This window comes from Phalacrocorax carbo, chromosome 4 (genome assembly GCF_963921805.1).
Source record: "Phalacrocorax carbo chromosome 4, bPhaCar2.1, whole genome shotgun sequence".
Taxonomy (NCBI): Eukaryota; Metazoa; Chordata; class Aves; order Suliformes; family Phalacrocoracidae; genus Phalacrocorax; species Phalacrocorax carbo.
The window spans coordinates 2,471,073-2,485,776 of record NC_087516.1 but is presented as its reverse complement, the minus strand read 5'-3'; positions in this window follow the sequence as shown (position 1 = coordinate 2,485,776).

Genomic DNA, 14,704 nt, shown 5'->3' with positions numbered 1-14,704 from the left:
CATCCATCCCAGGACAGCATCCATGCATAAATGTCACTCTCTTCAAAACGACTCAAACGGAAATGGTGGCAGACCCTTGGCCCGTGACACACAGGGGCCAAGACAAGCCACTGCTGGCCAGGAGACATGGGGAGGTTTAGACTAAGAAAAAAAAAAGTCTAGAGAAGTGGGGTGGGAAATGTGAGAAGCTGTGGAACCAGCTGCTGGGGTGGCAGAAAAAGCCAGGCAGACATGAGGAGGGCACATCAGGCAGTATGAGGTGGTTATAGAAGCTCCATGCACTGACTATCTTGATCCCCAAAACTGGGAAGACCAGAGCACTCCTGCCTCCAACATTTCTAGACCTCACTGTTCGGGACCACTCGGAAAATCTTAAAATTTGGGCTAAGATATGACAAAAAAAAAAAAAAAATGGCAACACACTTTCAGGTCAGCTCTGCAAGCTTCCTGATGTGGCTTTGAAAAAGCCTGTTGATGAGTTGACCTTGTTGATATTATTGACAGGATTGTGTTATATTTGCTCAATGCTTCTGGAAACCCACCCAGCCTCATACCAGCTGTGCATAAGTCAAACGACTGCAGAAACCCAGTAACCCAGTCCTTCTTCACTTAGCAATAATCTGAGTTTCTGGACTAAATTCTGGTTTGCTGCTTGGGGTCAAAACATACAGGTCCTAAGCAAAACTTTGTGTGCAAAGAGAAATATTTACCAAAGTGACCTGCAGAACAAAGCAGGAATACACTACCTGCTGTGCCGAGGATGTTCAGAGGCAGGAGGAAGAAGGATGAACGTTGTCTCCTTCACCTGCAGCCTTGCCCAGGAAGAAAATCTAGTGGAGGCAAACCCAGCTGGACAGCCCTAGGGCAGGAGGAAGGAGCAATGGGCATCAGAGAGGGATGAGGGCAGGCCAAACCTCATCCTAAATGAGCAGACATGAGGGGGTCACCCAAAGGATGTAGATCAGAGACAGGTTTTGCTGGAGGTGTTAAAGCTCAAGGAGTGAGGAGGATAAACTCGGAGCCTAAGGGGTGGCTGGCACCTTGTCTTCTGTCACAGGAGGGTGTTTCTGGGTCAGCCAGCACAGGATGCTCTGCAGTGGGATGATTACTGGACAGGTTCTCAGGTGACACCCCTCCCTATGCACACACACCTGCAGGACCCTCATCTCATGCCCTTCAGGGGGACAATATGGAGCAGGAGTAGCACTTTTCAATGAAAGCCAGCAGCACACTTGCCACTAGGATTCTGATGCTGTTGGACCTTTTCTGAAAACCTTCCTTCAAAAACCGTTTCCACCTGCAGAGTCAGGAGAGAGGTTGTTCTCACTCGCTTCATCTATACCATATGATCCAAGTTGTGGGTGGAGTGGCTTTAGCCTGGAGAAGGGTTTTCACCTGTCAGCACTCTGTTGTCTCTTCAGCCTGGAGAAGATGCAGCTGCGGGCCGAGAGGACAGAGACCTTTTTGGGCAAGGTGGATGGAGATCACCTGTCCTCTCAATGAGAAGGAAGCGGATCCAAAACTGATCAGAAAAAGTGGCGTTTTGGTGTGCTGTTGCCTTGGCATGGGATTTAGTCACTGTTAAAAGCTAACATGGTTCCAAAAAACTCAACGGGACAATTTCACAGAAGAGCGCTCCAGCAAGGGTAAGTTAAATACAGAGACCCCAGCTGTGGCTCAGGAACTCCCAGAGCTGCAAGGCTGGAGTTTAGGGAAATATTTTGAAAATGTTTTGCCCCATTCTGTCCCCCTTCTTATCCTCGTCCTTTGATATCCATTAGTGGCCACTGCAAGAAAGAGATTAACCCTTTCCTGATCTGGCAAAGCTGCTGTGATGTTCATCCTTGTCTGCTGTGCCCGGGCACCAGCTTGCGTTACCTGCACCACCTCTTTAATCAGGTGCTGTCGCTGCTGGTTTTAAGGAGTGGGCAGGAGGAGGGGCTTGGCTCTGTCTTATCAGCTGCTTGTGAGAGTGCCAGAGCTGTGAACTGGAAATTTGGCTGGGTTTTGCCAGTTAAGGAAGTGTTCCCCTTTCTCCTCTCTATTGCTTGCAGATGTATTATTTTGGGACTGGTTGCTGAGCTTCTGGGAGAATGTCACACAAACCTATTAAACTGGGCTGGTGGGAGAGTAGAAGAGTTACTTGCTATCATTTAGGAGGAAACAAAACTATCCAAAAACCAATAACTGTGGCTGCTGACAAATCTTTCTAGGAAGATCTTCATTATTCCAAGGACTCCAGAGTGTCCAGAGCGTGAGGGTGTTTACACTCATTGCCAAGCAGGTCTGACTTTCCCAAAAAATGCCAGGACCTTGGGAACCCTCGTGCATTTTGCAAACTCTGCTCCTTTAGCGAGATCCTGGGAAGCCTGAGCTCCCAGCCAGGTCAGCTGGGGGACCACGCTGCCTTGCAGAGTCACGCCATAGACCAACACAGCAAATCACACCTCTTGCCTCGCTGGAGGGCAGCGAGTCCTTGGGTGGGATACAGCAGGATCAATCTGCCATGATTTGCAATTATTTTGAGGTGAACAAAGGGAAGATGGAATCTGAGTGATGTAATGGCCCCAGTCCCCCAGTATTTTTCATGTCTCCATTCATGGGATACACTGAAAAGAGAACACAGAAGATGGGCAGATATTATAGTGAAATGAGGGAAGAGATTATGGCTACTTTTTGCCATAATCTAGGAAAATTTTAGAAAAATAAGTAAAAAAACCTCACCTTTGCTTTCAGTTAAGATGAACCATTGAAGAGTGTGGCAAAAGCAAAGTGGGACATGGAAATGCATTGAGAAATAAGAACTACAGGGAAGCTCTGGCCCAAAAAGCACCATATCAGAAGGGCTGGCTACTCTCCATCACCAGATCTCTAAGGACCAGCATGCACAACTTTTGATCTGGAGGCAGGGATGTGAAAGAACTACTGAGCAGATGTGCAGCCTCTGGGCTGGGGACCAGCAAAACCAGGGCTTACCTCTGAAAGAGAGAGGTAGTACAAGAGACATCGGAGATGCTTGTTGCTGCTTAAAACTTTGCTGGGCTTTATAACATGGAGGGAAGGGGGCACTAAAGGCATAGGGAATGGATATGAGATTGTAGCATGCAGACCTGGTGTTTTCTTGGATAAAATAAATTTTTGTAGGGAAAAAAACAGACAAGTGAAAAGTCTCGTTTCTTTGGATTTTAAACGAAAAATTGATGCAGTGCCTTGGAGTAACCTTGTTACTCTAGTGGGAGAAGATGAAGTTTGATGAGGGAACCATGTCAAAAGGAAGGAAGCAGCTAACGGGGAAATGATATTGAACAGTGCTGGACAGGGGACCCCATCTATTAGCGGAGTTTCTCCTGGGTCTGCCTTGCAATTGATTCATTTAAGGTTTGCAATACCAGTTTTGGTCCCCAAGGTGGAAACGAAGTGCTAATGAAGTCTGTTGATGAAAAAAAAAAGCTGAGAAACCTCCATGAAATGTAGGGGGAGATGAATATCACAGAGAAGACCTCAAGAAGGAGCAGAAACAGGATGAAATAGTACAAAATGTAAAGTCATGGACCTGAAAGTAAAGGTTTCCTTAAACAGGGCACTCGATAAGCCATTTCCCTGTTGGAAATCTTTCCCTGCTCAAGCCATTGCAGTATAAACTGGTAATGGACATACACATGTAGACTGAGGAGCAACATTTCTGGGTGCCTGACTAAAACCAGGCTTTTAGCCCAGGTGGAAACACTGGAGGTACCACACCAAGGTGCAGAAGGTGACTTTAGCACATGAGTATCTCAAAAATCAAACAACTTGCTGCTGGGGGCTTCATACTCATCATACCATCACCTCCCTTGCAAAGGGTGGGGGAGGAAGGACTATTTTGGGAAAAATCCCTAGATTAGACAGACCCAACCAAGTGCCAGGATGTGACACAGGGTCCAACTACCAGCTCTTGAGATGGAGCTACTTCTCCTAAATCCACTTGAGATGTGCGAACAGCCCTGTCAATAGCAGCTCACCAAGCTGTGTGCTGAACTGTGGCTTTCTCTGGGCTGCAGTAGCCTTGGTAACTCTCAGGGAAAAAAATAACCTAATTTTCTCTTTCATCCATAAGCTGAACCCTTTAATTTGCTTTCAAGTGAATTAAACATAAGCCTCCATTTTTCTAATTCCTTTGTCCTAATTTAAAAGTACTGACATTTATCAAAGGAGTTTTCTAGATTTTTCCATTTTCAGCTCATTGTTTTAGTATTTTTTAAATAAACCAGAGATTGACATTTTTATTGCTGAAATGCTTTCCTTCCCTTCTCCTTTTCTTAATAACATGGTGATATTGTGTTCATTCCTAAACTTTTTCTAATAACAGGGAGAGCAGCCAGTGTCCTGCTGCATAACCAAGGTGACCATGTTTTATAACTGAGCTATGCTATCATTGACTTGTGTAATGCAAGAGGATCTTCAAAGGCAAACAACCTCATTCAGATGCCCTGAATGCCACCTTAGTCCCTTGAAGGTTCAACATGCCAAATGGCCCATGGTTTATTGCATGAAGTTATTAGAGGTACTAGATAGTAGAGAACAACCACAGTGCTATGGAAACAGCTATATACCAGCTCCAATTTGTTTGCATTTCCAGAAACAGCAGCTGCCTGAATAACTTTTACCCTGCAAAGTGAGTTTGGTGCCCTTGATCCAGCCACCTGGCTTTTCCAAGAAAGGAATTTCTCTTGCTCAGTGTTAGCACAACACTGTGGACATTGAAGCCATCCTCTCAGAGTCACCATGAACATAAACACAGCATAAAATACATCCTGGGGCAAAGAATCTTCTTCCTTGTATTTGGAGGTGCTCTTGGAAAGTCTGTGCATTTCCTTTCCAAACATGTTTTTCTTTTAGTAAATAGTAGAGCTGGTGGAATGGCCTGAAAGCTGATGGACAGCCCCTGGGGACCAAAGCCCTCTGTTTACCCACTGGCATGGAAGGCTGACACTGGAAGTATTTCCCACACAGCTTTGTTAGCATGTCTCAGAGCTTTCTCAGAAAGACAAGAGGATGAAGTTCACCCATCTCTAGATGACAGCCCTTCTCCAGACAGTGTTATTCTTCATTCCAGTACCGGGCTGTTTTTCAATAGTTCATGACAAATCTCCATTTTCCCTCAGAATTTTGGGTTGTATTTTCTTTTGCTTTCTGACACTGATAGCCATTCCACCATGCATTAAGTTATCTAAGAGCATCTGATCTTCCATCAGTGTCAGTCTTGAGTCTTGACATTTAGGGGGAAATGATGGGAAGCTCTTAGCACGAGACTTAATTGAACTTCTCCCATTATTTGGTCCAGTCAAGGTCAAATCCCAAAGCTCACACTCCAGTGACACTCCCATCTGCTTACAGAGCTCCCTGTCTGTGCTGTGGACTAAAGAGATCACCATTATAATAAGGGCTATATAATAATGGATTTATACTTCCAACACATGGGGCTGGTACGGATGTACTAAACTCAATAAGAGGACTATATGCCAGCAGAAGATAGGTTGTATGAAGGTAAAAATTAATTTGAAAGCAAGTTTAAGCTAAGATTTTCTTACCATTTTGCTGGGATTTTGGAGCACCTGCCATGAAAGTTTCTCCTTGGGACACAATCGTAGAATCATTAAGGTTGGAAAAGACCTCTAGGATCATCAAGTCCAACCGCCAACCCAACGCTACTGTGTCTCCTAAACCATGCCCTGAAGTACAATGCCTACATGTTGGTTGAACCCCCCCAGGGACGGTGACTCCCCCACCTCTCTGGGCAGCCTGTGCCAGGGCCTGACCGCTCTGGCAGGGAAGGCATTTTCCCTCATCTCCAACCTAAACCTCCCCTGACGCAGCCTGAGGCCGTTCCCTCTCGTCCTGTCCCTGGTGACTTGGGAGCAGAGACCGACCCCCCCCTCACTCCAGCCCCTCTCAGGCAGCTGCAGAGAGCGAGAAGGGCTCCCCTCAGCCCCCTCTGCTCCAGGCTAAACCCCCCCAGCCCCCTCAGCCGCCCCCCAGCACACTTGTGCTCCAGACCCTGCCCCAGCCCCGCTGCCCTTCTCTGGACACGCTCCAGCCCCTCCAGGCCCTTCTTGTCCCGAGGGGCCCAAACCTGAGCCCAGCACTCGAGGTGGGGCCTCACCAATGTGCTGGCTGGCCCAGCATAGGGCATAACTTATCCTCTCGCAGACACCGCAGTTTCCCCATGGTGTCCAGTTTTGCACACAGTGCCTTCTGTTTCGGATGGAATGATAAATGGAGCTGGACCAGTATGTGTAGGGTTGGATTACTGTCAGAGGGTGGGTTAAGACTGGGAGTAATGACAGCTGCCTAGAGCCAGGATTTCATACTGTAAAGCAAAGTGGAGAAATAGGCTTCAGAGCAAACATAAGCATTGAGAATCCCATAATTCCTAGTTTCCACTGGCAATCGCTTGCGTCCAACCCTTCAGTGCAGAGGAATGGAAGAACAGCTGAGCATGGGACCTTTGATCATTATAATTCCATCGCTACTGGATCCATCTAAGTTGCATATTGCCAGGAGTTGGACTCTAAAAGAAAAAAAAAAAAGTGTGGTTTTTTTCAGTGGACTTCTGTCCCTCATTCCCTGATGGACATTTTCTGTGGAAATGCTTTGCAAATAAAAAAGTTTTTCTTATGGAGTTGGAAAATGCCCTTTAAAAGTAAGGTAAGATTTCAATCTCTCTGGCAGCAATTAGGAATAAAGGGTATTGGGGCCTTTGAAAAATTGAGACACTTATTTAACTGTCTAAATACAGATTTAATTTTCCTGCTTTTGGCACCTATGCTTGAAAATTTTCTTCTTACAGATGAAAACAGAACATTATAGAAATTGAGTCTGTGCCATTTTTTCTGCTTTGTGAGAGGTAAAAAAAAATGAAGAGGATCATTTATCAGTATTTGCACCTCTTGTGTTCTAACCACTTTGAACCAAAATGCCTCATGGATATTCGATTTGGTCCATTCTGGATATACCAAAATGGCTTTTTTTTTTCCCCTCAGAGTCAGAGTTAGCCAACCCATGGCAAGTGGGCAAGTGTTGGTGGAGCTGTTCCCCTCTGGGATCTCCGTTGGGTTGTGCTGAGAAGGTAACTTTCACATGGGAGAAAAGGGACTGTAAATTTATGGGGAAGATATAGAATTTTAGCAGAATCCTGTTACAGCAGAGGAAACTGTACAAAATAGTCTTTGGGAGGTCTGTGCTTCCATAAGAGCTGCTTTCCAGCCTGTTTCAGGTCTGGGGAGGTCACCTGTTTGGCGCGGCTCCATCTCCCTTCACAATGACTGCGCCGGCAGCCGCTGCGCTCTTTACAGCACTGGCTGACACACCAGCTCTCCAGCTCCGGCCAGCCGTCCACACATTACAGCGCAGCAGCAAACTTGAGCCCAAGTCCTGCAAACATCCAGCGATGTCTCATCAGAGGCGTCCAGCAGATATAGAGCGGCAGATATACCATACCATATCTTGTAAAACTCTGACATCCCCTATGGTTGCCAGTAGAATTCACTCATGCTTCAGAAGAAACCATGGGAGATGGTTCAGAAGAAAGAATGGGAGGTGTAGTCCTGGCTGTACCCCAGCCTTTGGGCCAAGGGCAAGACAATTTCTCTGAATCCCCCCTTCCCCTACTCTTTTCCCAGCTCAGATCAACAGGTCTTTGGGTAAGCTCTACTTATTTTTTCAATGATGTGCCTAACAAGGCTTTGATCTCAGTGTGGTCTCTAGACACTCCTGGAATTTGATTAAGAAAGCAAGTGCAAAGTGGAAGCACTGGGTGATTCACGTCTGCATTCCCTCAGCCTCTCGCCTTTCCTCCATCTCTTACGTGGGGTGCCTTCCCCAGGGTGCTGCAGGGGCACGGGGGTCCAGCTTCAGGAGCAGAGGAGAAGTCCCTCAGGGGCTATCACTGCAACCACCACTCCAGGGTCTCCACGTGGTGGATCGTCTTTCCAGCCAAGCTGTTTGCTTGAGGGGTGAGTGAAGCAGAGGGGGCGGCAGGGGACGGGGATCTGTGTGTTACAGAAATCGGAGGAGGATGTCTTCATCAGCATCGATGATAATGGGGAAAACAGAGCTGCTGGGGCTGCCTCTGGTAAATGCGTTCCCGAGGAGTGACGGGCCACTGTGTCAGTATGTTGTATTTGGTTTTGCTCCCAAAGGCTGGTTTAATGAAGAAAAATTCATCAGGGAAAAAGGAAATGCACACAGAGAGGGAAATGCCTCTGCCGCTGGAGGGGCTGTGAGCATGGTGGGGAGGGAGGGCAGGGTGGTCCTCAGAAGTGTTTCCACATTTCTGGTTAATTGGACAGGTCCAGGCAGGTGGACCTGCCAAAATCATTGATGAGCTGAGCTGTGGGGACCTCTGAGGTTCCTCCCACACCACCACCCCTCCAGGCAGGTGGCTCTTGGACATCAGACCCCTTGTCACTACTTTTCATAGAAAGATTTGGTCTCAAGTTGGCCCTTGGCACCCTGCAGAAAGTTCTGGCCTAGCTTTCCACAACCACCCAAGGGAACGAGCGAAAGCAGCTCACACTTATCAGAGACACTCAGCCAGGGACAGTGAGAAGCAAAAACATGTTGGTGTTTTGGGTAATTTTCTCATCTTTCTTTTTGCCACTGTTTTCTCCTGGAGGAGGGAAATAGAGAGAGGAGCAAAGACAGAGAGAACAGAGCAAAAGTAAAAGAGAAAAAGAAAGGAAGTATGGGCATTTCCAAATCTGTTCTTTCCATTTTTTCCATACATTTATGATACCTACTCTCCCCCCAGTCCCACCGGCTGGGACATCTTCCCAACAGTGATTTTGTGTCTTGAGGAGCACCTTTCCATGCAGCATGTCTGCCCTGTGTGTGCTGCCTGACAAAATCTGCCCGTCCGTCCCCAGAGCCAAACCTCCGGCTTCCCATACCCAGTGAATTCACTGTAATTGCCATAATCTGCTGCCTATTAAATCTGATAGCTCTGTTATCACTGTTAATAACAACTAATTAGTGAGGCTGTCACAGGGAGTGGTTCTGTAAGGGAAGGTATTTGTCCTTAGCTTCGCATAAAGGCTCTATATTAAATCAGAGGAAGGCACACGACTTCAAGGGCATCGGTGCTCAGTAACTTTTAGTCCCTAGCAGTGAAATGGAAACGCTCCGCTGACTTCTCCCCAAGAAGCCAGCTTTGCAAGTTTGCCAAAATAAAAATTTCGCTGGAAAGGAGTTACCAAAACTCCTAAATGGCAGCAAAAAGAGAGAAAAAAAGCAAACTGCAAAAATGCCAGCCGGGCAGGAAAACGGGAGCTGGGATGGAGAAAGCAGCAGGGTGCAGTATAGCAATGGGGAGATGTAGGGGACGGTGTGATTAGAAGATGGAATAAAAGGGGAAAGGACTGTCTTTTGTTGACATCATTGGAAGTACCAGACCCCCTCCACTCCCCAAAAGATTTGTTGAAAGCTGACAAAAGTTACCATTGAAGAGTGAAGGATGTTTTCAGTTTTGATGGTGAAACATGAACACTTTTCCCACAGTCATTTTTTTCCTGGTGAAAGCCTGCTCAATAAAAAGAAAAAAATAGCCCACATTTCTCATTCCTAATTCTATGATTTCCTCCATGACCCAAAAACTCCATAAACCAGAACCTAAATAGCTACTTTGTCAGGAGCAGGGAGGCATTGGAAAGGAGATGATTGCTCACCCCAAACCCTGACACGCCTGACTCTGCAATGGGATTGCCTGAGACCTCATTCAGGTTTCTGGTTTTGAGAAACACACTCCCAGAGCTGCTGCGGCAGGAACAGGGATTGAGAAGATGGAGCTTTTAACAGGAAAAGGTAGCAAATAAATATACCCCTGAACCCTTTTTTTCACGTGAAGAGGCATATTTAGGGTCTGTTTCACCTTACAGCTATATGAGAAGTGAGCATCCTCTCCTACAAGCCATTATTGAACTAGAAGAAAAGCTACCAAAATAAAACTGCTTCCATGCTCCAGTCCATGCAGAATCAGGCCCCTTTGCTCCTGAGCAGAAACAACCATCCATCACAGGTGCTTATGGAGTGAAACTCCTACTTATGAATAGCAACGAAGACCTTAATCACTTTGGCAGTGAGTGCCTTTGCCTTCCAATATTTGATAAAAAAAAATCTAAATCTTTGCTCTTTAATTAGAACAGCAGCAATTTTGTGAGATGATGGATGGCCCCATGATGACTTTGGTAAGGTGGCCTCATGCTGCTGCCAGGTTCAGGAGGTGAATCTGCCAGTTTGGTTTGTTTTACTGCTGCTGCCACTTCTGGGGTTTTGGCATCTGGTTTCATTTGTAAGACAAAAAAGGGCTGGTCCTAAAAGCTCCCTTAATGGATGTTTGGGATGTTGTAAAGGGAAATGGTTGTGTAAAAGATGCCACAAGGGACCGGCTTTTGGTTCTGTCCTTTAATCTTCCTCCTTTTCCCTTTCCCCTTAAAACCGCTGCTGGCGGCAGGTCACCTACAGCCACTATTCTCCCTCCCAAGTTGGAGGGGGAGCAATATCACACCCAAGAAGGTGTATTTTCTAATGCTCAAAGTACTGGCCTAAGCATTCGGGTATACAGGTTCATCCCTTTGTTTTGGCACACAAAGGTTAACATCCTTGGAACTGTCACTTCTACTGCCACAGGCTGCCTCAGTTTCCCCAATTATAAAAAATCAGCAGTGCTTAGGAGAAGTGCCGGGGACTTAAGAATTATTTGAGGGTAAGAAACCATTATATGAAACGTGCTTTTGCAGGAAGACGAACGCATACTCTGTACAACCGCCCTGTAGGTTTTGAACCCTTTTTCTTCCCAGGATTCACTGGAGATCTTCCCTTCACATGTCATTGCTGTCAGCACATACAGATGTTTGCAAAAGAGGCAGATGTTGGCAGTCTCTGCAGATGGTGAGCCAAGTGGCAGCAAAGCGCGTCGCTGCCAGGACTCTGCCTTCCTGACACACCTCGGTCTTGCCCTGGCTTGTCTCAGGAGGATGCCTGGTGGTGTGTCTTCCCTGGTGAACATGGGAGGCAAGGCTGGAACTTGAAATGCATGGCAGGCTGATCGCTGGTGCCAGTCACTGAGATTTCCCTTAGAGTCAAAGGGGTGAAACAGATGTTTTTAGGGTGCAGCTCTTCTTGTCCCAAGATACACGTCTACATCTGCTCACATGAACTATGTCTCCTTTCTCCACTGACTGAAGAGCAACAGATGTGAATAGATGCCTGCACTGCAAGCATCCAAAGGTTGATGAGATGAATCTCATCCTCTGGGTCTGTAATGGCAGCTCATCTCTATAACAAATGAAAGCCACTTCTAGAAGTCTGTGAGTCCACATAACAAGGCAGCAACAGCATGTACGCTTGATGTTCAAGGCTGTTTGTCCCTGTCCTGCCAGGCAAGTCCCACTGCAAAATTTATTTCTGAGGTGCGACACTTGTTTTGGTCTCAGCCTCAAAACACCAGGTCACTGCAAAAGTGAACAAGGCTGTGACCTGCCCACACAGGACTAGGAAAATATAGTGGCTTCAACAGGAATGGGAATTTGCAAAGCCATGGCTCCATGGGTGCTGGTTTACAGCATGTATTTACATATATACAGACACCCCCTCTTCCTAAAAACAGCAGACCAGATTGCTCTCTCACTTGCCACGATGTAAATCAGGGTTGGCTTGGGCTGTGATGGAGTTTGCTGCCCCGAGCACACGGGCAGATGTTCCTCCTGCAGAGTTAGCAGCCGCCGCCAGAAAGCTGTGCCCCACGCGGCAGCAGGGAAGGAGAGATTTCCCTAGGAAAAGAAACTTCTCCATCCTAATAAAGCTAGATATATGCTTTCAATTGCAGACTACAAAGTGAGTGATTTTAGGTGCTGGGTTTTGATATCATAATGTGCCCTATTTTCTATCTTTCAGGCATGAATAATGGAGTGTTGTGTCTGCGAATGCACCGGTCTTTCAGGAAGCTGGCAAAGGAAGTGCAAATTTCCAGAGCTCTCCCATGACTGCTCTCCTTTCATCTAATCCCGGGGCCAGGCAATTGCTAGAAGTGCACTCAGTGGCCAGCAAAGAGCTGGCCTTACTGCTGACAGAGGAGCTGGGCACAGAGCGGTGTGCAAGCACAGGGAAGGAGCCAGCCAGCTTCACCCCGCAGACAGCCTGTGGGACTGTAGCTGGGTTCACGTTGTGCAGAAACGCTGCATAGAAATCCATGAACAAGCTCAGCTGAAGGTGCACACACCTACAGGAGGTGAGTATTTGCCCCCTGGAAAGCATCAGGTGGGTTGCACAGGGGTGGGGTCAGGGTGCTGCGTATGGATGTGTCTGGGGCTGTTGTGGAGCCCTGTATAAGCCAAGCAAATCTCCAGGCAAGTGGAGGTTTTTTGTGCAAGGGGTCGGTCCACTGTACTCATCTGCTCCGCTGGCCATTATTTGGTGACACCTTTAATCTCTTGTGCCTGACCATGGAGAAACATGCCATAAGATTTAAGCTGACCATTATCCTTGGGATAGAAAAGAGCTGGAGTGGTGAGCTGGAATGACAACTTGCTTAGGTATTCTTATTCAAAGCTGAAAAGGTGGTTATATACTAACCTGTGTGGGAGAAAAAGATGTAGGAGGGTCTCCAGTCTGTCAGAAAAGTGCTGAATCCAAGGTGATGATATTTATTCTGGGCTCCTTCACCACTGCCCCTGCCCAAGGAGCTCTTGGGTTGTTCCCCGGTGATAATCTCTTCTGTATGCTGTGCAAGGACAAATTCACCCCTCCGTCCCCAGTCCTTGCGATGGGTAGCCGGATGAGCAGGTTCTCAAGCTGCAACCCAAGATCCCTAAAACCCTGTAGGACATCAGCCCCAAATGGGTCCTTTATGGGGGACAACTGTAACCTGTGAGGTCTGAAGCATGTCATGCTGATTGCTCCATGCAATGGCGGTCCTCCTCTTTGCACCATTGCCCATGGCCACATTTCTCCAGCATCAGGGTGAGGAGCATTGCAACCACACCTCAACTCTGTGTTTGGGAGAGAGTTATCTACCCTTTGACAAAGTCTTGGCATGGTACAAACCAAGAGGGAACCAACCTCCATTCTCATGTGAATTTGGGAGGGATCGCTTCCGTACCTGAGGGCTTGCTAGGGTCAGGTCCCTGCCTGGCCTCCGGTTATTGCCAAGTTTGGTTGTTCTAGTGGCTGTGGCAGGGACATGCTACAGCAAACCAACAAGACCATCACAGAGCAGACAACCTTCTCGTGTATGCTGCTCTTGCCATACGCCTTGTCATCCTTTTTGCTAACCAGCAATGAAAAATAATTTTTTTTTTAAAAAAAAAGTACTCTGCTGCACAAATGGGATTTGCCATGATTAGATGTTCTGATGCTTTTTGAAGGCACTGCTGGATATGAGGGAGGTGTTTCCAGCAGAATTCAGATCCAGGCTTCGAATCGAGCTACATTTCAAAGTGCTCAGATTTTGTCTTGGATTAGGAGGAATTTGGATCTGCCCTTGGCAGCTGTCGCCACGATTTGGAGAATTCAGAGCCAGAAACTGGCGCCAATGTCAAAGCTTTTTTTCATGGGTCTTCAGGGCTTTGATGTTAGTATCATCCATTGATTCATTATCTCAAATGATGTAAGTACAGCCCAGAGGCAGGTTTGAACTGAAACTTCCGAGACCCCTTCCAAGTTTTCTAAGATATTCCAAGACTTTGACCCTACCAGCACTTAAGGTGAATGTGGCTGGCAAAGGTTTTGTTCTTTCCTGAAAACAGAGAAAAAATCAAAACAGAAAAGCTTCTGTTCTTTCAAGGATAAAAAAATCAACCTTTCACTGAACTCAGTGTTTTGAGAGGTTTTGGCAAAAATCTTCCCCAAGTTCAATCTTCTATGAGAAATGTGAGCATTTTCAAAGGAAGCAGACACTTTCCACACACAAAAAGTAAATAAAATAGAATAGTTTCATTCCCCCAAAATCACTCTTAAAAATGGTGTAACTATAAACATTTTAACAGCTACCCCCTGGATTCAATGCCACTTTTTAACGTATTGAATCACCTTCCAGGAGAAATCCTGTCAAACTCTGCTGTTCTTAAATCCTTACTGTCCGGACTTCTTTGTCATGAATCAAGTGATTGATGGATGTCATATCTACTTCCATTGACACTTAGGCAGCTCACAGCCTCACACACCATGATCGTTCCCTTTGGCACTTCATGCTTTCTGCAAAGCCAATGCCCAGATGACTGTTCCTTTGCTGGCTTCCCATCCAACTGCTGGGCCACAAACTTCTGCCCTGTGACTCCTCCTGGAGGATGACTCGTTGTATTGCTACTTCAGAGATGCTCTACTGTTTATTAGATGGGAATCTTCCATTTCATTAACCAGGAAGTTTTTTGCGTTTGTTTTTTTTTAAAGCATCATAGCATCCTAGATCTTACCCTGGGCTCTCCATTAGTGCTTCCAGTAACGACTCCAATAGCGAGGGAAAGCATTATTTTAAAGGCCTGTATTCTCCCGTATCTTCTCTCACAGCTTTTAAAATTAGGTGCTATTATGACTTTTCTCCAGGGAAACATTTGAGGATATTCTTTTCTTCCAATCACAATTATAGTGTATCCCCTTGTAGTTCATCTTCCCCCTGGGCTGGAGGATAGGAGCGCAAAAGCACAGCTTCCTACCCCAGAGTTTCATCAGC